Source organism: Aegilops tauschii, chromosome 2, assembly GCF_002575655.3.
Source record: "Aegilops tauschii subsp. strangulata cultivar AL8/78 chromosome 2, Aet v6.0, whole genome shotgun sequence".
Classification (NCBI taxonomy): domain Eukaryota; kingdom Viridiplantae; phylum Streptophyta; class Magnoliopsida; order Poales; family Poaceae; genus Aegilops; species Aegilops tauschii.
In genome coordinates, this window is record NC_053036.3 from 565,168,575 (window position 1) to 565,184,199 (window position 15,625).

Genomic DNA, 15,625 nt, shown 5'->3' on the forward strand with positions numbered 1-15,625 from the left:
AGGACATCTGCCGTGACAATTCCACGACAGTTGGCGCCCACCGTGGGGCCAGCGCACGGTGGATTTGAGTTCTTGAAGGGCAGCTTCGAAGGGCTCAAGGGATACGCTGTGGGCCGGATGACCAAGAGTCGTCGCGGCAAGCTCTACATCGACGATACAAACTGGGGCCCCGACGCCGGCTCAATTGAGTACGGGTACCGGGTCCCCTTCGGCGGAATTCATGTTTTCATTGGCAAAATCGGTGTGCCGGGCCCCGAGCCGGGAATCTGTGCCGATCTCATCGAAATGGCTCAGCGCGCACAACCCGCCCGGGCCCGGCCTGCCTTAAGGCGCGCTTTTGTGGGATGCATCCATGGAGGGCCCTCTGATCCATCTGGGTCTGGTGATGAGGCGGCCGCCGGCTCTGACGGCGAGTCGGCCACCGATGAGTCAAACTCGTTGTACCAACTTCAAGATGGCAGGTTCATGGGTTGTTCCGATGGCGACAGTATTCCGGACCCTTCTGAGCCGCCAAGTCAGGTTGGAGTTTTTATGGCTGGTGCACAGCTTGTTCAGAACCCCGCTGCCGGATCGGGAAACCCAGTGCCTTCTCCGGCTCAGGTACTGATGGATCTCACGGACAAGATGACGACCCTGTTAACCGCCACGGTTGACCCGGCGGATCAAGCCCAGCATGATGCGGAGGTGGCACAGTTGAAATTGGATCTGATAAAAGCTAAAGAGGATCTGGCAGCGGAAGGAATCAGGCTGGCTGCGGAGCGGGCGGCTATCGATGCCCAGACTCAGCTGATTCAGGCGCAGTCCTTCCAGCTCACGATGGATCAGAACGCGGCCAATGAGGTTATGAGAAGGAGGCAGCAAAAGGCCCAGTCCCGACTCCCGCCGGTTTACGATCCACGCAACCTCTTCAACACGCCGGGTGCAGGGTCTAGTAACCCGCCAGGGGTCATAGCACCCGGGTCTGGACCCCTTATTCAGCCACGGGTGATGGGGCCTCCCCAGGTGCCCCCTGCCCCGCCTCAGTATGTGCCAATACCCCCGGGTCATTAGAATAACCCACTGGAGAACATGGTCGCTTCGGCAGCGCGGCTGGCGGCCCTCCCCGTTGACGGCGACTCTCCGACGGCTATTGAGACCCGCCGGGTCAGGGAACTCCTTCAGACAGCACTGGCGCAGCAAGAGGCATACTCTTACAGCCGGGACAGGATCCACTCGACCCCTCGTCCAGGCCAGAGCCCGAGTTACAGCCGGCACATGGTCTCAGCAACCGGCTCAAGTAACGTCCGACGCCATGACCCGCCCCCTGGCCACGGCCCGGCTCATAATGGAGCCTTTTACGCAGCGGACCAAGCGCGGCAAGAGGCGGAGCAAGTGCCTCAATTGACGGCTTACCAGACCCCCCCTGGCTTATCCGACGACTTCCGTTGATGTGGGTATCCCTACCAGGACCGGGGGTGTCCCTTGTTTGGTGCCAGCTATCCGTAATGAACGTCTACCTAAAGACTTCAAAGGCCCTAGGAAGGTGCCTAACTACACAGCTGACTTACAGCCTGCGGCTTGGATTGAGAGTTATGAGATGGCTATGGAATTGCTGGAGGTCAGCGAGGCGGCCATGGCCAAGTATTTCACCGTGATGTTAGATGGAACTGCCCGCACATGGTTAAAAGGGCTACCACCGAATTCCATTGGGTCTTGGGCCGAGCTGAAAGCCTGGTTCATCCAAAACTTCAAAGATACCTGTAGGCAGTCTATGTCAATCGTGGATTTGACTAACTGTAAGCAGGAGGAGGGTGAATCCAGGACCCATTGGGTTCGCCGGGTCAAGGAGATCATACATTCATCAGATAAGATGGATGCCGGCTCTGCAGTTTTAATGTTGGAACAAAACTGTCGCTTTGTGCCCCTAAAGATGAAACTCGGGCGGCTCAAACACGACTGCACCGATATGGGTACACTAATGGCGGCTCTTGTCAAGTACGCCGATTCCGATGGTACCAAGGATCCCCCTTCAGATGATGAAAGGACAGGGAAGGGAAAGAAGAACGGAAATGGCAAGGGTCCTCAGTTTAACCCGGGGATCCAAGGAGGAGGCAAGCGCAAGGCCGATGGCAGCCTAGAGTTTGTAGCCAATGCCAACTCCCAAGGTAATAACCAGCGACGCAAGGGGAGGCCCCCTCCCCGAGGCGGCGGGTCAGGTCCAACGCTGGAGCAGCTGTTGAATGAACCTTGTCCAAGGCACGGCTCTAGAGAGAAGCCAGCGACTCATCTGTGGAAGGATTGCGCGATCATGAAGGCCTTTAAGAATTACAATGGCCTGGGCAGCGGCTCAGGTGCTGGCGGCTTTCATGGCCCGGGCGGCGGCTCAAATTCCGGTCCTCAGAATGGTCAAGGGGGCTTTAACCAACAGGCTGGCCAGGGTCATCAACAGCAGCAGGGGGGTTATCAGACCAATCCAAAGCAGCTAAGCGGTGGACAGTATCATGTATTTACCACTAGTCTGTGCAAGCGAGATCAGAAGCTTCACAAGAGGGCTGTGAATGCTGTTGAGCCGGCAGTCCCACGCTACTTACGATGGTCTGAGCAGCCCATAGTGTGGAGTAGGGAGGATCACCCTCCTCGGGTGGATAACCCGGGCCACTTGGCCTTAGTGGTGGCTCCTCAAGTGGGAAGATATAAGTTCACAAAGGTGCTCATGGATGGAGGCAGCAGCATCAACATCCTCTATTATGAGACTTTTCGTCGTATGGGGTTGGTTGATAAGAACCTCAGCCAGTCCAACACTATCTTTCATGGTGTACTGCCCGGTAAGTCGGCCTACCCAGTTGGCAAGATCGAATTGGAAGTGGCTTTTGGTGATGAGAATAACTACAGGGTGGAGAAATTGACCTTTGAAGTGGTCAAGATAAGAAGTCCATACCATGCTATATTTGGACGGCCGGCTTATGCCAAGTTCATGGCACGGCCATGTTATGTGTACTTACAGCTCAAGATGCCGGGTCACAACGGGACCATTACGGTTCACGGCAACCGGAAAGTGGCTCTGGAGTGTGAGGAAGGTGATGCGGCTTATGCAGAATCTGTTTGTGCTACAGAGGAGTTGAAGTTTTACAAGGACAATGTTGACCCAACAGATATGACCTCTCTGAAAAAGCCGATGACGGAGAACGAGCCGGCGATGAAATTTAAGTCGGCTGATGAAACTAAGCTTGTTGATTTTGTTCCAGGAGATTCATCTCAGCAGTTTAGCATCAGTGCCAATCTAGACCCAAAATAGGAAAGCGCGCTCATCGAGTTCATCCGTGAGAATAGGGACATCTTCGCATGGAAACCTTCTGACATGCCAGGTGTACCTAGAGAACTCGCTGAGCATACTCTCAATGTTGATCCAAAATTTAAGCCGGTCAGACAGTTCCTTCGGCGGTTTAATGAGGAAAGGCGGAAAGCTATTGGTGAAGAAGTAGCCCGGCTCTTGGCGGCCGGGTTTATCGTTGAAGTTTTTCACCCAGAGTGGTTGGCTAACCCGGTGCTTGTACTCAAGAAGAACGGCACCTGGCGGATGTGTGTGGACTACACGGACTTGAACAAGGCGTGCCCGGCTGATCCTTTTGCCCTCCCCCGTATTGATCAAATCATCGATGCTACGGCAGGTTGTGCATGTTTAAGTTTCTTGGATGCTTATTGTGGTTATCATCAGATCAAGATGGCAGTTAAGGACCAGGAGAAGACGGCGTTTATTACTCCCTTTGGAGCCTTCTGCTATGTGTCTATGCCCTTTGGACTCAAGTGTGCACAGGCGACTTACCAGCGTTGTGTACAGAACTGTCTTCATAAACAGATTGGGCGCAATGTTCACGCTTATGTGGACGACATTGTGGTTAAATCCATCAAAGAGGAAACCCTGATAGATGATTTAAGGGAAACCTTTGATAATCTCCGGGTCTATAAGATGATGCTTAACCCAGCCAAGTGTGTCTTTGGTGTTCCTGCAGGCAAACTCTTGGGTTTCTTGGTTTCTGACAGAGGCATTGAGGCTAACCCGGAGAAGATCAAGGCCATCACCTCCCTGGCTAAGCCGACATGTATAAATGACGTTCAACGCTTGGCGGGTCGCATCGCTGCTTTAAGCCGGTTTATAAGCCGTTTGGGTGAGAAGGCCATGCCCCTATATCAGTTAATGAAGAAAACTGATACCTTTGTCTGGAATGATGCAGCTAATACCGCCTTTGAGGATTTAAAGAAGCAGCTGGCAGAGCCCCCAGTCCTTGCTGCTCCGGTTGATAAGGAGCCCTTGCTACTGTATGTGGCGGCAAACGCACGAGCCGTCAGTGTGGCTATTGTGGTGGAACGCAAGGAGGAGGGTAAGGAGCATCCGGTTCAACGGCCGGTTTATTATGTCAGTGAAGTGCTCATTGAGTCCAAGCAGCGGTACCCGCATTGGCAGAAGCTGGTGTATGGTGTGTTCATGGCGAGCCGGAAGCTTAAGCATTATTTTCAGGGTCATCCCATCACTGTGGTCAGTTCTGCCCCCCTTGGTGATATTATTCAAAACAGAGAGGCCATAGGGAGAATTGCTAAGTGGGCTATAGAACTTGGACCTCATGGCCTCAAATATGTGCCACGCACTGCTGTTAAATCTCAGGCCTTGGTGGATTTCATCAATGATTGGACAGAATCACAAGTGCCCGAGCAGAAGCTGGATAACACATATTGGACTATTCACTTTGACGGGTCCAGGCAGTTGGAGGGCTCGGGGGCTGGCGTTGTATTGGCTTCCCCTAAGGGGGACAAGTTCCATTATGTGCTACAGTTGATGTTTCCTTGCACTAACAATGCGGCTGAATACGAGGCTTTGCTCCACGGTCTTCGGGTGGCTAAGGAGATGAGCTTAAGCCGGGTAAGGTGCTTTGGTGACTCAGACTTGGTGGCTCAACAAGTATCAGGCACGTGGGATTCTAAGGATCCTCTCATGGCGGCTTATCGCCGCGAGGTTGATGCCGTTGCTGGGCATTTTCAGGGCTACCAAGTGGAGCACATTGATCGCAGGAAGAACGAGGCGGCTAATGCTCTAAGCCGGTTAGGCTCTCAGCGAAAGCCGGTGCCGCCTAACACTTTCCTGGACGTCCTGTACAACCCTTCGGTTAAGTTGCCTACAGAGGAAGACTTGGCTATCCCTGATCCGGAGGCACGACTGGTGGCGGCTCTTCATGTCATACCAGACTGGACAATGCCATATCTGGCTTATATAACCCGGGGAGAGTTGCCTGCGGATGAAACTTTGGCCAGGCAAATAACCCGGCGGGCTAAGTCAATGATCGTCATCGATGGCGAGTTACATCATCGCAGTGTTTCAGGGGCATTTCAACGTTGTATCTCCCCTGAGGAGGGTCAAGAGATCTTGCGTGAGATCCATGAAGGGGATTGTGGCCATCATGCCGGCTCAAAATCCCTTGTGGCTAAGGCTTTCCGTCATGGTTTTAATTGGCTGACGGCTCATGCTGATGCAGAGGACTTGGTCAGTAAGTGTGATGGTTGCCAAAGGTTCTCACAACGGGCTCATGTGCCGGCTCAGGAGTTGAGGATGATCCCAATCACTTGGCCCTTTGCGGTCTGGGGGCTTGATATGGTTGGGCCTTTTAAACGGTCCAAGGATAAGAAGACCCACCTCTTGGTGGCAGTTGACAAATTCACAAAGTGGGTGGAAGCTGAGCCAGTTAGCAAGTGCGATGCAGCCACGGCGGTTCGATTTATGAAAAAGGTGATTTTCCGTTTTGGCTTTCCGCACAGCATTATAACTGACAATGGCACCAATCTTTCCAAAGGTGCCATGGAAGAGTTTTGTCAACAAGAGCATATCCGACTTGATGTTTCTTCAGTGGCTCATCCTCAATCCAATGGTCAAGCTGAGAGAGCTAACCAGGAAATTCTGACGGGTATCAAGCCCTGGCTTTTGGTCCCTTTGCAACGGACGCCGGGTTGTTGGGTGGAGGAGTTGCCCTCCGTCTTATGGAGCATCAATACTACTCCTAACAGATCTACAGGCTTCACGCCTTTCTTCATGGTTTATGGAGCAGAAGCAGTCCTCCCCAGCGACATGCGTCACGACTCACCTCGCGTGGCGGCTTATGTTGAGACGGATAATGAACAGGCACGCCAGGATGCTCTTGACTTGTTGGATGAACAGCGTGATGTCGCAGCAGCCCGGTCAGCGATTTACCAACAAGACTTGCGCCGATATCATAGCCGCCGGGTCAAATCCCGGGTCTTCCAGGAAGGCGACCTTGTGCTCCGGCTCATCCAGGATCAAACAGATGCACACAAGTTATCCCCACCTTGGGAAGGGCCCTTTGTGGTCAGCAAGAACTTGCACAACGGGTCATATTACCTCATTGATATTCGGGAGCATAAAGATTCACGAAAGTCTGAGGAGGAGACCCGTCGGCCGTGGAACATAGCTCAGCTTCGGCCTTACTACACTTGAGCTACCGGCTCTCGTGGTGTACATATTTGTCTCAGCCATGTATATATTATGATAAGCAATAAAGCAGGACCTCTGTCCTTTTTTCTCCTCCAAATATGCGCGTGTTGTTTTTATTACAAAGATTACATGATGGTTTAAAGGAGGATCCGGCTTATGATCGTATTCGAATCTAGTCGTCAGCAGTAAAGTCACTTGGGGGCTTCCTGTTCAAACATGGGTCGTATTCGAACCAAAGAGAACACAGCTATCGATACCCATTTGATTGGCAAAGTGTCGAGCTCATTAGGAGGTTACCTTTGGTCATATTTGAATCATAGCTTAACCCCTCTGAGAACCGACGTGGATCGTATCCGAATCAGCGTCGTTAAACAATTTTAAGAATCACTTGGGGGCTTCCTGTTCAAACATGGGTCGTATTCGAACCAAAGAGAACATAGCTGTCGGTACCCTCTTGATTGGCATCGCCACACCCACTGGGGGCTATATGATCGTATTCGAATCTTGGCTTAACCCCTTTGGGCCGGGTCTCTGGTCGTATTCGAACCGGAAGCCCCTAAAGTTCCTCTGCTTTATCACAAGTTTACTCTGATCATGTCACGGTGTGTACGGCCGGGTCTCACTTTACCGGCTTAACTTTGGTTTACAGTGTTCATTGAACGCCATGGGCGTCATTATGACCGGTAAGGCGGAGTTAAGATACCAACCTTGTTACCCGGGTTATTTAAACCGGAAGTATGCTTACTGGCTGCTAAGTGTTATTACGGCTATGTCCAGCAGATAATTGAGGACCGGTCTCTTTTGATTCATATTCCGGGTTATCTATCCAAGACACCTGATTCTCCGGGCGGTAAGCCGCCTTGGGACTTGTGATTTGCCTTTTTATGCAGGATACTTAAAGGTACCTCTTTAAGGTTGAGAAAAACAAAGGGATGATTATGACCCGGAGAAATATTAAGGAGACAATTTCAAAAGACCTTGGCATTCAACACGTGCACGATGGCACGGCAGAGATGAACTGTTGCACCTACTCTATTACAATAACTCTTCAAGTCTAAAAGATGGAACATTGTTTGATAAACCGCCGGCCAACTTATGATGCTCGCTGAGTTGAAGTCCCCGGCTCATTCCTATCTTCTCCTCCGGCTGATCCCAAGACCTCGAAGGATGATGACTTCTAGTTGATGCCGCTGAGAGCTTCGAATTGGGCTTCTTCGTCAATTAACCCGGCCGGGTCAATCTCCGGGGCGAAGGTGTGCTGACGAGCCGGCGGGATCAGGTTGAGGGCTTCATAGCGAGGGGTTGGAATCCTCTGATTCTCCGCGTCATAACCCGGCTGGTACTTGGTCAGACCGGTGTCGTTCCCGATGAGGGTGGCCACCGGGCGTACAGCCTTCACACACGCCGCAAAGTCCTTCTGATCGAAAGCTGAGCCGTCTTCTTTCAGGCTTGGATAACCCAGGGCGATGTCTGCCGGGTCTAGTTCCGGCAGGAATGCCTTGGCCCGGCTCAGCGAAGCGATTGCTCCGGCTCTCGCGGAGGCCCGTCGCAGCTCTTGGATCCGCTGAGGCAGAACGGCGAGCCGGCGCAGGACTTCGGCCAGATGAGTTGGCACCTCGTTGGATAGGGCCACCACAGCTAAGGCACGCTGTGACCCGGTGTAGAGCTGTTCCACCAGGGTATACACGGCCTTTAACTTGGTGACCATGCTTTGGTTGAGGTTGGCACTCCTGGGACCTGTTTAACAGAATCGGATAAGCCGGTGACAAGGATGACTCATGACATATACAAACTTGATGAAAGCCGGTGAGGCGACTTACCGAAGACAGCGGCCACCATTTGGGAAACTTGGCGCTTTAGGCCGGAGAGCTCGGCGGTCTTCTCAACGAGCGCCTTCTCCGCCTGTTCAGCCCGGGTCACCAGTGCGGCCTTCTCTTCGACCCAGGCTTTTCTCTCAGCATCAAACTCGGTCTTCAATTTTTCTTGAGTGGCGATGCTGGATACAAACTTGGCATTTGCCTTCCGGGTCTCCATCTCCTGCATCTTCAGCCGGCTCTTGAGATCCGCAAGGTCCGCCTCTAGTTTCTTGCCAACAGCCTGCATATATTTTCGGGTTATTAACAGTCATTATATAAGTCCCAAGCGTTTTCCAAGCAAAGACACTTGGCACTTGGGGGCTAATGCATATTGAACGTATCTATCTACATACTGCCGGCTTAGTTGAGTAAGCCGGAACCTAAGTCTACAACATATTCAAGTATAAGTCGTCGACTTGGGGGCTAGCATGGCAAAGGTAACTATGCAGTAAGTAAGAAAACAGCAGAGGGATACCTCAGATTTTTGTTGGATCTGGTTGACCATGGCGACCTCGGCGTCCCGGCTCTTGTGTACTTGGCTGATGTAGCCAGAGACAAGCTCTCCAATGCTTAAATCGGTGTAGCCGGAGAGGTCCAGGTTCACCCGGTGGGGCTGCAGCAACTCCCCCTTCGCGGAGCATTTGGCCAACACGGTTGGTCTCCCCGGCTCAACGAACTCCGTCCGGGTCGTCTGCTGGTGGAGCTGAGCCGGAGGCCTCCGGGTTAACCGAAGTTTCGGTCGTTGCCTTGGTAGTCGGGGCAGAGGCCTCAGGTGCCGTGTCCATTGGAGTGGTAGCTTCTGGGGCGGAGGCAGCTGGCGGCTCTTGAGTCGTCACCTCCGATTCAGGTACGTCCGGCACTCCGGCTGACTTGGTCTTCTTTGCTCTTTTGGTGAGCTTTGCATGGGCAGTGAAAAGACAGAAGTGTTAGGCACACAAAGAGTAAGTACAGATAAAGATACTGTAAGATGATTGTTGTTACCCGGGTGCAGTCTTGAAGGCCGGCAGATTTGACTGCATGGAGTCACCCGAAGAGGGGGAGGTCTCCTGATAATTGGAGTCAGAAGAGTTGAGTGGCTGACGGATAACACCCGCCAACGGATGAAAAGGGTACAAGTGAGAAAAAACCTCAGTGCGACGCTTCCTTGTTGCGTCGGGTAACCCGGCGGAGAGATCGGTGTCCTTGTTGGTCCGGGTGTGACGCCGGCTTTCGTGAACCTGTCGCTTCAAAAGAAATTGAGGGTCTTGATGAGCTAAAGGATGTGAAAAGCTTACTTTCCGGGTTACCCTTCGGACTTTCAGCTGTGGCAAGAGCTCCGAGTCGGAGGAAAGTGACATTACCTCTTCAACCACCGGGTTACTGGCGCCGGTGTCATCCTGTCAATGAGCAAGTGTTGATAAGGCGGACAGCAACAAACCACAAGTACAACAAGAATTTAAAGGCTTAGGGGTTACCTCTGACTCGGAGCTGTCACTTAGTTGCATCAGCTCTGAAGCAGTAGGTCTGCTTCCCTTTTTGCGAGGGGCGGCTTTCTTCGCCTTCCTGGCCTTCTTGGCCGCCTCATGGTCATACTTGACCCGCCAGAACTTATCATCAGCCTGAAAAATACAATGGTGAATTCTTACAACGGTTCAGATGAAGGTTATATACAGAAAGGGATAATAAGTTAAAGTCAGCGGCTTACCGCTGGGGCTGGGTTGGTCTTGCAGAAGGGGGCTAACCCGGTCCTTCCACAGTCTGCCAGACTCTCGTTTAACAGAGCCTTGGTCTCTCCTCAGCAACGTCATCTGGAAGATCATTGCGACTGTGCCTCTGAGGGTCATCCTTTCGCCCGGTGTACTCACACATTAAGCCGGGGCGGCGGCTCAATGGGATCACCCGCCATGAGATCCAGACCCGGACCAGGTCGATTCCGTTCAGACCATTGCCCAGGAGGGCCTTGATTTTATTGATAGTCGGAAGTAGAGGTTGGCGCTCCGCTGCAGTCAGCTTGTCCGACAGCGGGTGAGTTGGCCGGGGATGTATCTTGGCAGTAGAACCAAGTCATATTCCAATCCTTGGGGTGGCTCGGTGGCTCTGCGTAAGGGAAAAGACAGTCCCTACGCCGCTGGATGGAGATGCCACCTAACTCTAGACTTGGTCCGTTGGCGCACTCATTTTGGCGGTTTAAGTAAAACAGCTCTCGGAAGAGCAGCAGACTCGGCTCTTCTCCAAGGCACACTTCGCAAAAGACTTGGAAATTGCAGATGTTGGATACGGAGTTGGGTCCTATATCTTGAGGACGCAAGTCGAAGAAGTTGAGCACATCCCTAAAAAACTTTGAGCCGGGCGGTGCGAAGCCCCGGCTCATATGATCTGCGAAGATCACTACCTCCCCGTCCCTTGGCTGTGGTCTCTCTTCCGACGGGTCAGGGGCACGGTAGGACATGATTTCCTTCTTAGGAAAATATCCGGACTTAACAAAATTGGCCAGGGTCTCGTTGGTGACGTTGGACCTCATCCAATTACATGTGATGGGAGCCTTGGGAGGCATGGTGAAAGTTGGTGGTCTGTGACAAAAAGGAAAAATATCCGGGTTAATTATAAGCCGGAGATCTACAGTTCAAAGCTACGGTGACGGCTTATGAAGGGGACTAATGGTATATATTCAGGTACAGTGGGTTTCTTAAGCCGCAGGGGCGTTCAGAATAAGTTGAATATCTACGGCCTCATCACAGTTAAGCCGGAGGAATCTACGATGCATGGTTTTCTTTAAACCGGAGGATTCTACAGCATGTGGTTTCTTTAACCCGGAATCATAAGCCGTCGAGATTCAATGTTTGCAGTTTTTACTAAGTATGGTAAAACAGGTTTCCCATATTGCAGTAACTTTTTTGGATCAAAATGGTCGGGTGAGATGAAAATTTCCTAGACCTAGAAACAGACGAGCAGATGTTCTTGAGCTCGAACGGAGCATATATACAGTGGAAAGAGATCTACTGGCACTTGAAATGAGGCCTAAACAACTACCGCACCAGTTCTATAAAAGGTTAAAGATCAAATAAGGGCAGCACTACGAGAACTATTGAAGCTTGCGGACAATGGCGAAGAACATGGACGAACTATTTTGAACCCTACCGCATATCTGTTCTAGCAGGGCAGAAGAGACTCACCGGAGTTGGAGAAGAGCGGAGGCTGTCGCCGTTTATCTGGTCCGAATCAGGGTGATGCAGCGGCCAAGTTGACGAAGACCAGGGGCGCGATGGCGGCGGCAGTAGCAGAGCTCGGGCAGAGGAACGACGGCGCGAGGAGGAAGAAGAGAGTGTGAAAAGAGCCCGTCGGGCCGGCCTATTTATAAGGCAAGGTCATAAGTGGGCGCGAGATTCAAGGAGACCACGGCGTGGCTATCTCCCCCCCACGACGCCTCGATTTTCGGAATGACAGTAAAAGCAAAGATCCGTTGCGGATCTGGCGGAGTAAAAAAACGGACTTAATGGAGGATGACGTCACGGCGGATTATCCGGAGTCCAGAGGATGATGTCACTCCGGGTTATGGCCTTCACGTGAATAGTAAGCTGGAGATTTTTTCTGTCGGAAGAGCGGAAGATTGACGTGAGCCGGCTCAAATCAATCTGGGGCCTAATGTTGAGGATATAGACCTTAGAGTCACCCGCCAGGAGGGGCCGGGTTACTCGCGTGGTCATTACCAGAAGCCTGGAGCCAAGTTTGAAGACGATGGGCCGGAGATGGGCTGAGACCCGGATATGGCTTAAAGCCCGTAGTTATAATCATTATTATAGTAGAACTTGTAGTGTAAGGCAAGTATAGTTTAGAGTCCGAGCCGGACACTCTTATGAGCCGGCCGGGACTCTGAGGGCTGCTGGGCGTCAGCCTCCCTATATAAAGGGACGACCCGGCAGCGGTTTGGGAGAGAGCAATCTGATCGAGAGCCGGGCATAGCTGTTTAGCTCCCTGGTAATCGTAACCCTAATCAATATCACCTCAAACTGGACGTAGGCTTTTACCTTCACCGTAAGGGGCCGAACCAGTATAAACCCTCGTGTTCCTTGTCCCGCATAACCTCTTCAAGCTTTCTAGTTGCGATGGCTCCACGACTAAGTCCTAGCTCGAGGACATCTGCCGTGACAATTCCACGACACATTGTATGATAGACAGGTGCAATGGATAGTGGGGAATAAAAGAGGGCATGAAATAATTCATATTTATGTTGTCTAACCAAACAAGATAGCATGACACAATTTCACATATATGATGGCTAACTAAACAGGATAGCATGACACAATTTCACATTATGATGGCTAACTAAAAAAGATGGAAAGACATAGTTCAAAATATGAGACTATGTAAACAGGATGACATGACATAACTATATAATGTGTTTATTAAATAGGTTGGCATGCCATAATTCACATACATTCACGGATAGAATGCCATAATTCAAAATATGATGACTGTAAACACTAAACAGGATGAGATGATATAACTATATGCTGTCTTTATTAAATGGGTTGCCATGCCATAATTCAGATAGATGATGTGTATGTACTATGTAAACATGATGGCATGATATAATTCAAATATATGATTTATATAGAAAGCAAGTAAGCATATGGCAATCCATATATGATGTAAAAACTAAGCAATGCAAGACAACATGCATGACATGGGTAATATAACCCTGCCAAGTTTGAGCATAGACCTCTGGGGGGAAATAGGACTGGTCATCAGTCTCTGAATCCTCCTCTGAGGAGCTCTCTGTAACCAGCAAGATGTCTGCTTCAGCAGGTAGCATTGTCTGCTCTGAATACCTTGTTTTCACTCCAGATACTTCCATCACCGCTTCAAATGGCTGATGCACAGGAAGAGTAGTTGAATATACAAACGTTGTCGACAAATGGACCACGTAATACAAAAAAATGATAGCATGATATAATTCACATACATGATGATTGGCTAAACAGCATGGCATTGCATAATTCACATATATAATGCCTTTGCAACAAGATAGCATTGTATAATTCACATATGTAATGTCTTGCAACAAGATGGCAATGCATAATTCACATATATGGTAAATAGACACTGAACAGGTGGCATTCACACAAAGCATGTCTAAACTAATCAAATGACATAGCAATGCGAGACACCATACGCACGATATGAGCAACATAACCCTGCCAAGTTAGAGCATACACCTCGGGGGGGATAGGACTGGTCATCTGTCTTTGAATCCTCCTCTGAGGAGCTATCCGTAACCAGCGAGATATGCGCTTCGTCAGATAGCATAGTCTGCTCTATAGACCTTGTTTTCACTCCAGAATTTGCCATCACCGTGTCAAATGGCTGATGCACACGAAGAGCAGTTGAATGTACTAACATTGTTGACAAATGTAATATGTAACGAAAAAAAGGATGGCCTGATATAATTTACATACAAGATGACTGGCTAAGCAGGATGGCATTGCAAAATTCACATATATGATGCCTGGCTAAACAAGATGGCGTTGCATAATTCACATAAACGATGAATAAACTAAACAGATGGCATTCACACAAAGGATGTCTAAACTAAGCAGATGACATATTTGATGTATAAAGTAAGCAATGCAAGACACCATATGCATGATATAACCAACATCAGCATGCCAAGTTAGAGCGAAGACCTCAGGGGGTAAATAGGAGTTGTCTTCTCCTTCTGAATCCCCCTCAGAACAGATATCTTCCTCTTGATTACAATCCGAAATGCATGGAGGGGGGGCTGCCTTTGCGTCTACCATGGAGCGACGTCTACATGAAATTTTATTGCCACGCAAGGCTCGTCTCTTTTGCTCTACATGTTCAGTTCCATTGTTTACAATAACTGTCGTGCATAGGAATAAAACATAGTGAGATTATGTAAGGAGTGCATGCAGAAATCCAGAGTGATGGTAGCAACCTGTGGATAGACCCAAAACCAATAATAGCAGGCAGATAATGGCTTCAGTTAAAAATACAGATAATGGCTTCTTTACTGTTTGTTTCCCACCCAACATGAAACTCATAGTAGACACCGGAGATTAACCAGATAGTAGATAGATACTATTGATAGCGGCCCCGATATGTACCCCACAACCATTTAAAAACTAAAGTTTAACCATTAGTTTGGAGCTGACTCAGAGTCTAATCGGTGAACAGGACAATAAAGTAGCATGTAATATTAAGCGATGCATAACGTAAGCAGACACGAAAGAGTGCGACCTCTCTTGCGGACCCGTGTAGTCCTCGAGGTTATCTGCTCGGTTGATGATGGTAATGCAGTTTTCATGGTTGCCAGCGGCGGGGAAGAAGATCTGAGGCGGCCAAAGACAGTCTGGAGGCCGGATCCCTGCTGTGCTGGACCCTTCTATCGTTGGAGCAGCTAAGCTGGGGTGGACGACGGCGCAGCAGGAGCGGGACAAACCACGCAAGGTTTTCTTTGACAACTATCTATAAGAGAAGTAATTATGTAAGGGCTCGTTTGAATTGGAGGATTCCAACAATGCAGGGATAGGAAATAGACAGGAATAGGATAGGAATGCATGTGCAAAACAAAGAATTTAAAAACACGGGATTTCTGCCAATCTGGGTGTTTGATTCACAACAATTGGAAGATCACAGGACGCAAAGAAGCATGGTGAGATTAAGTCAAACCACAAGAAAATGTACGGTTATAATGCTATTATGCTACTATCTCTTAGTCTTGTGTTTCATGAATAGGAATTTGAAAAGGAGGACAAGTGAAAATTAAAATTCCTATGTTTTTTCTTTCAAGGAGACACTAAAGGAACAAATCTGTGTGCTCAGTGGACAATATATATAACATGTAGAGTAAAAAAGAGATGCAGCAAGTGTACAACCTCTTTGGCGAAGCCATGTCGATCTCAGCGTGATTGGGTTGGCCGGTGAGGATGCTCCGGCTGACTTTGTTGTCGGAGGAGGGGAAGAAGATCTTAGGCATCTAGAGATGGAGCCCGAGGTACTGCTCCGCTGTGATGGAGGGTTTCGTCGTTGGAGCTGCTCCGGTGAGTTGTACGACGCCGAGGCTGAAGCAGGACAAGAGAGACAACGAACAACGTTAACCTAAGTGGAATTCTAATAGCATCTCCAATACATGACATAAAATACATAACCACAAAGTGCTAGATGTAAAATACATCAGCCGCTCATCTCTGAACTTAACTGTCGAAACTGAACTTAACTGTCGAAACTGAACTTAACTGTTGAAACTGAACTTAACTGTCGAAACTGAATTTTGCTGTCCAAACTGAACGCACTA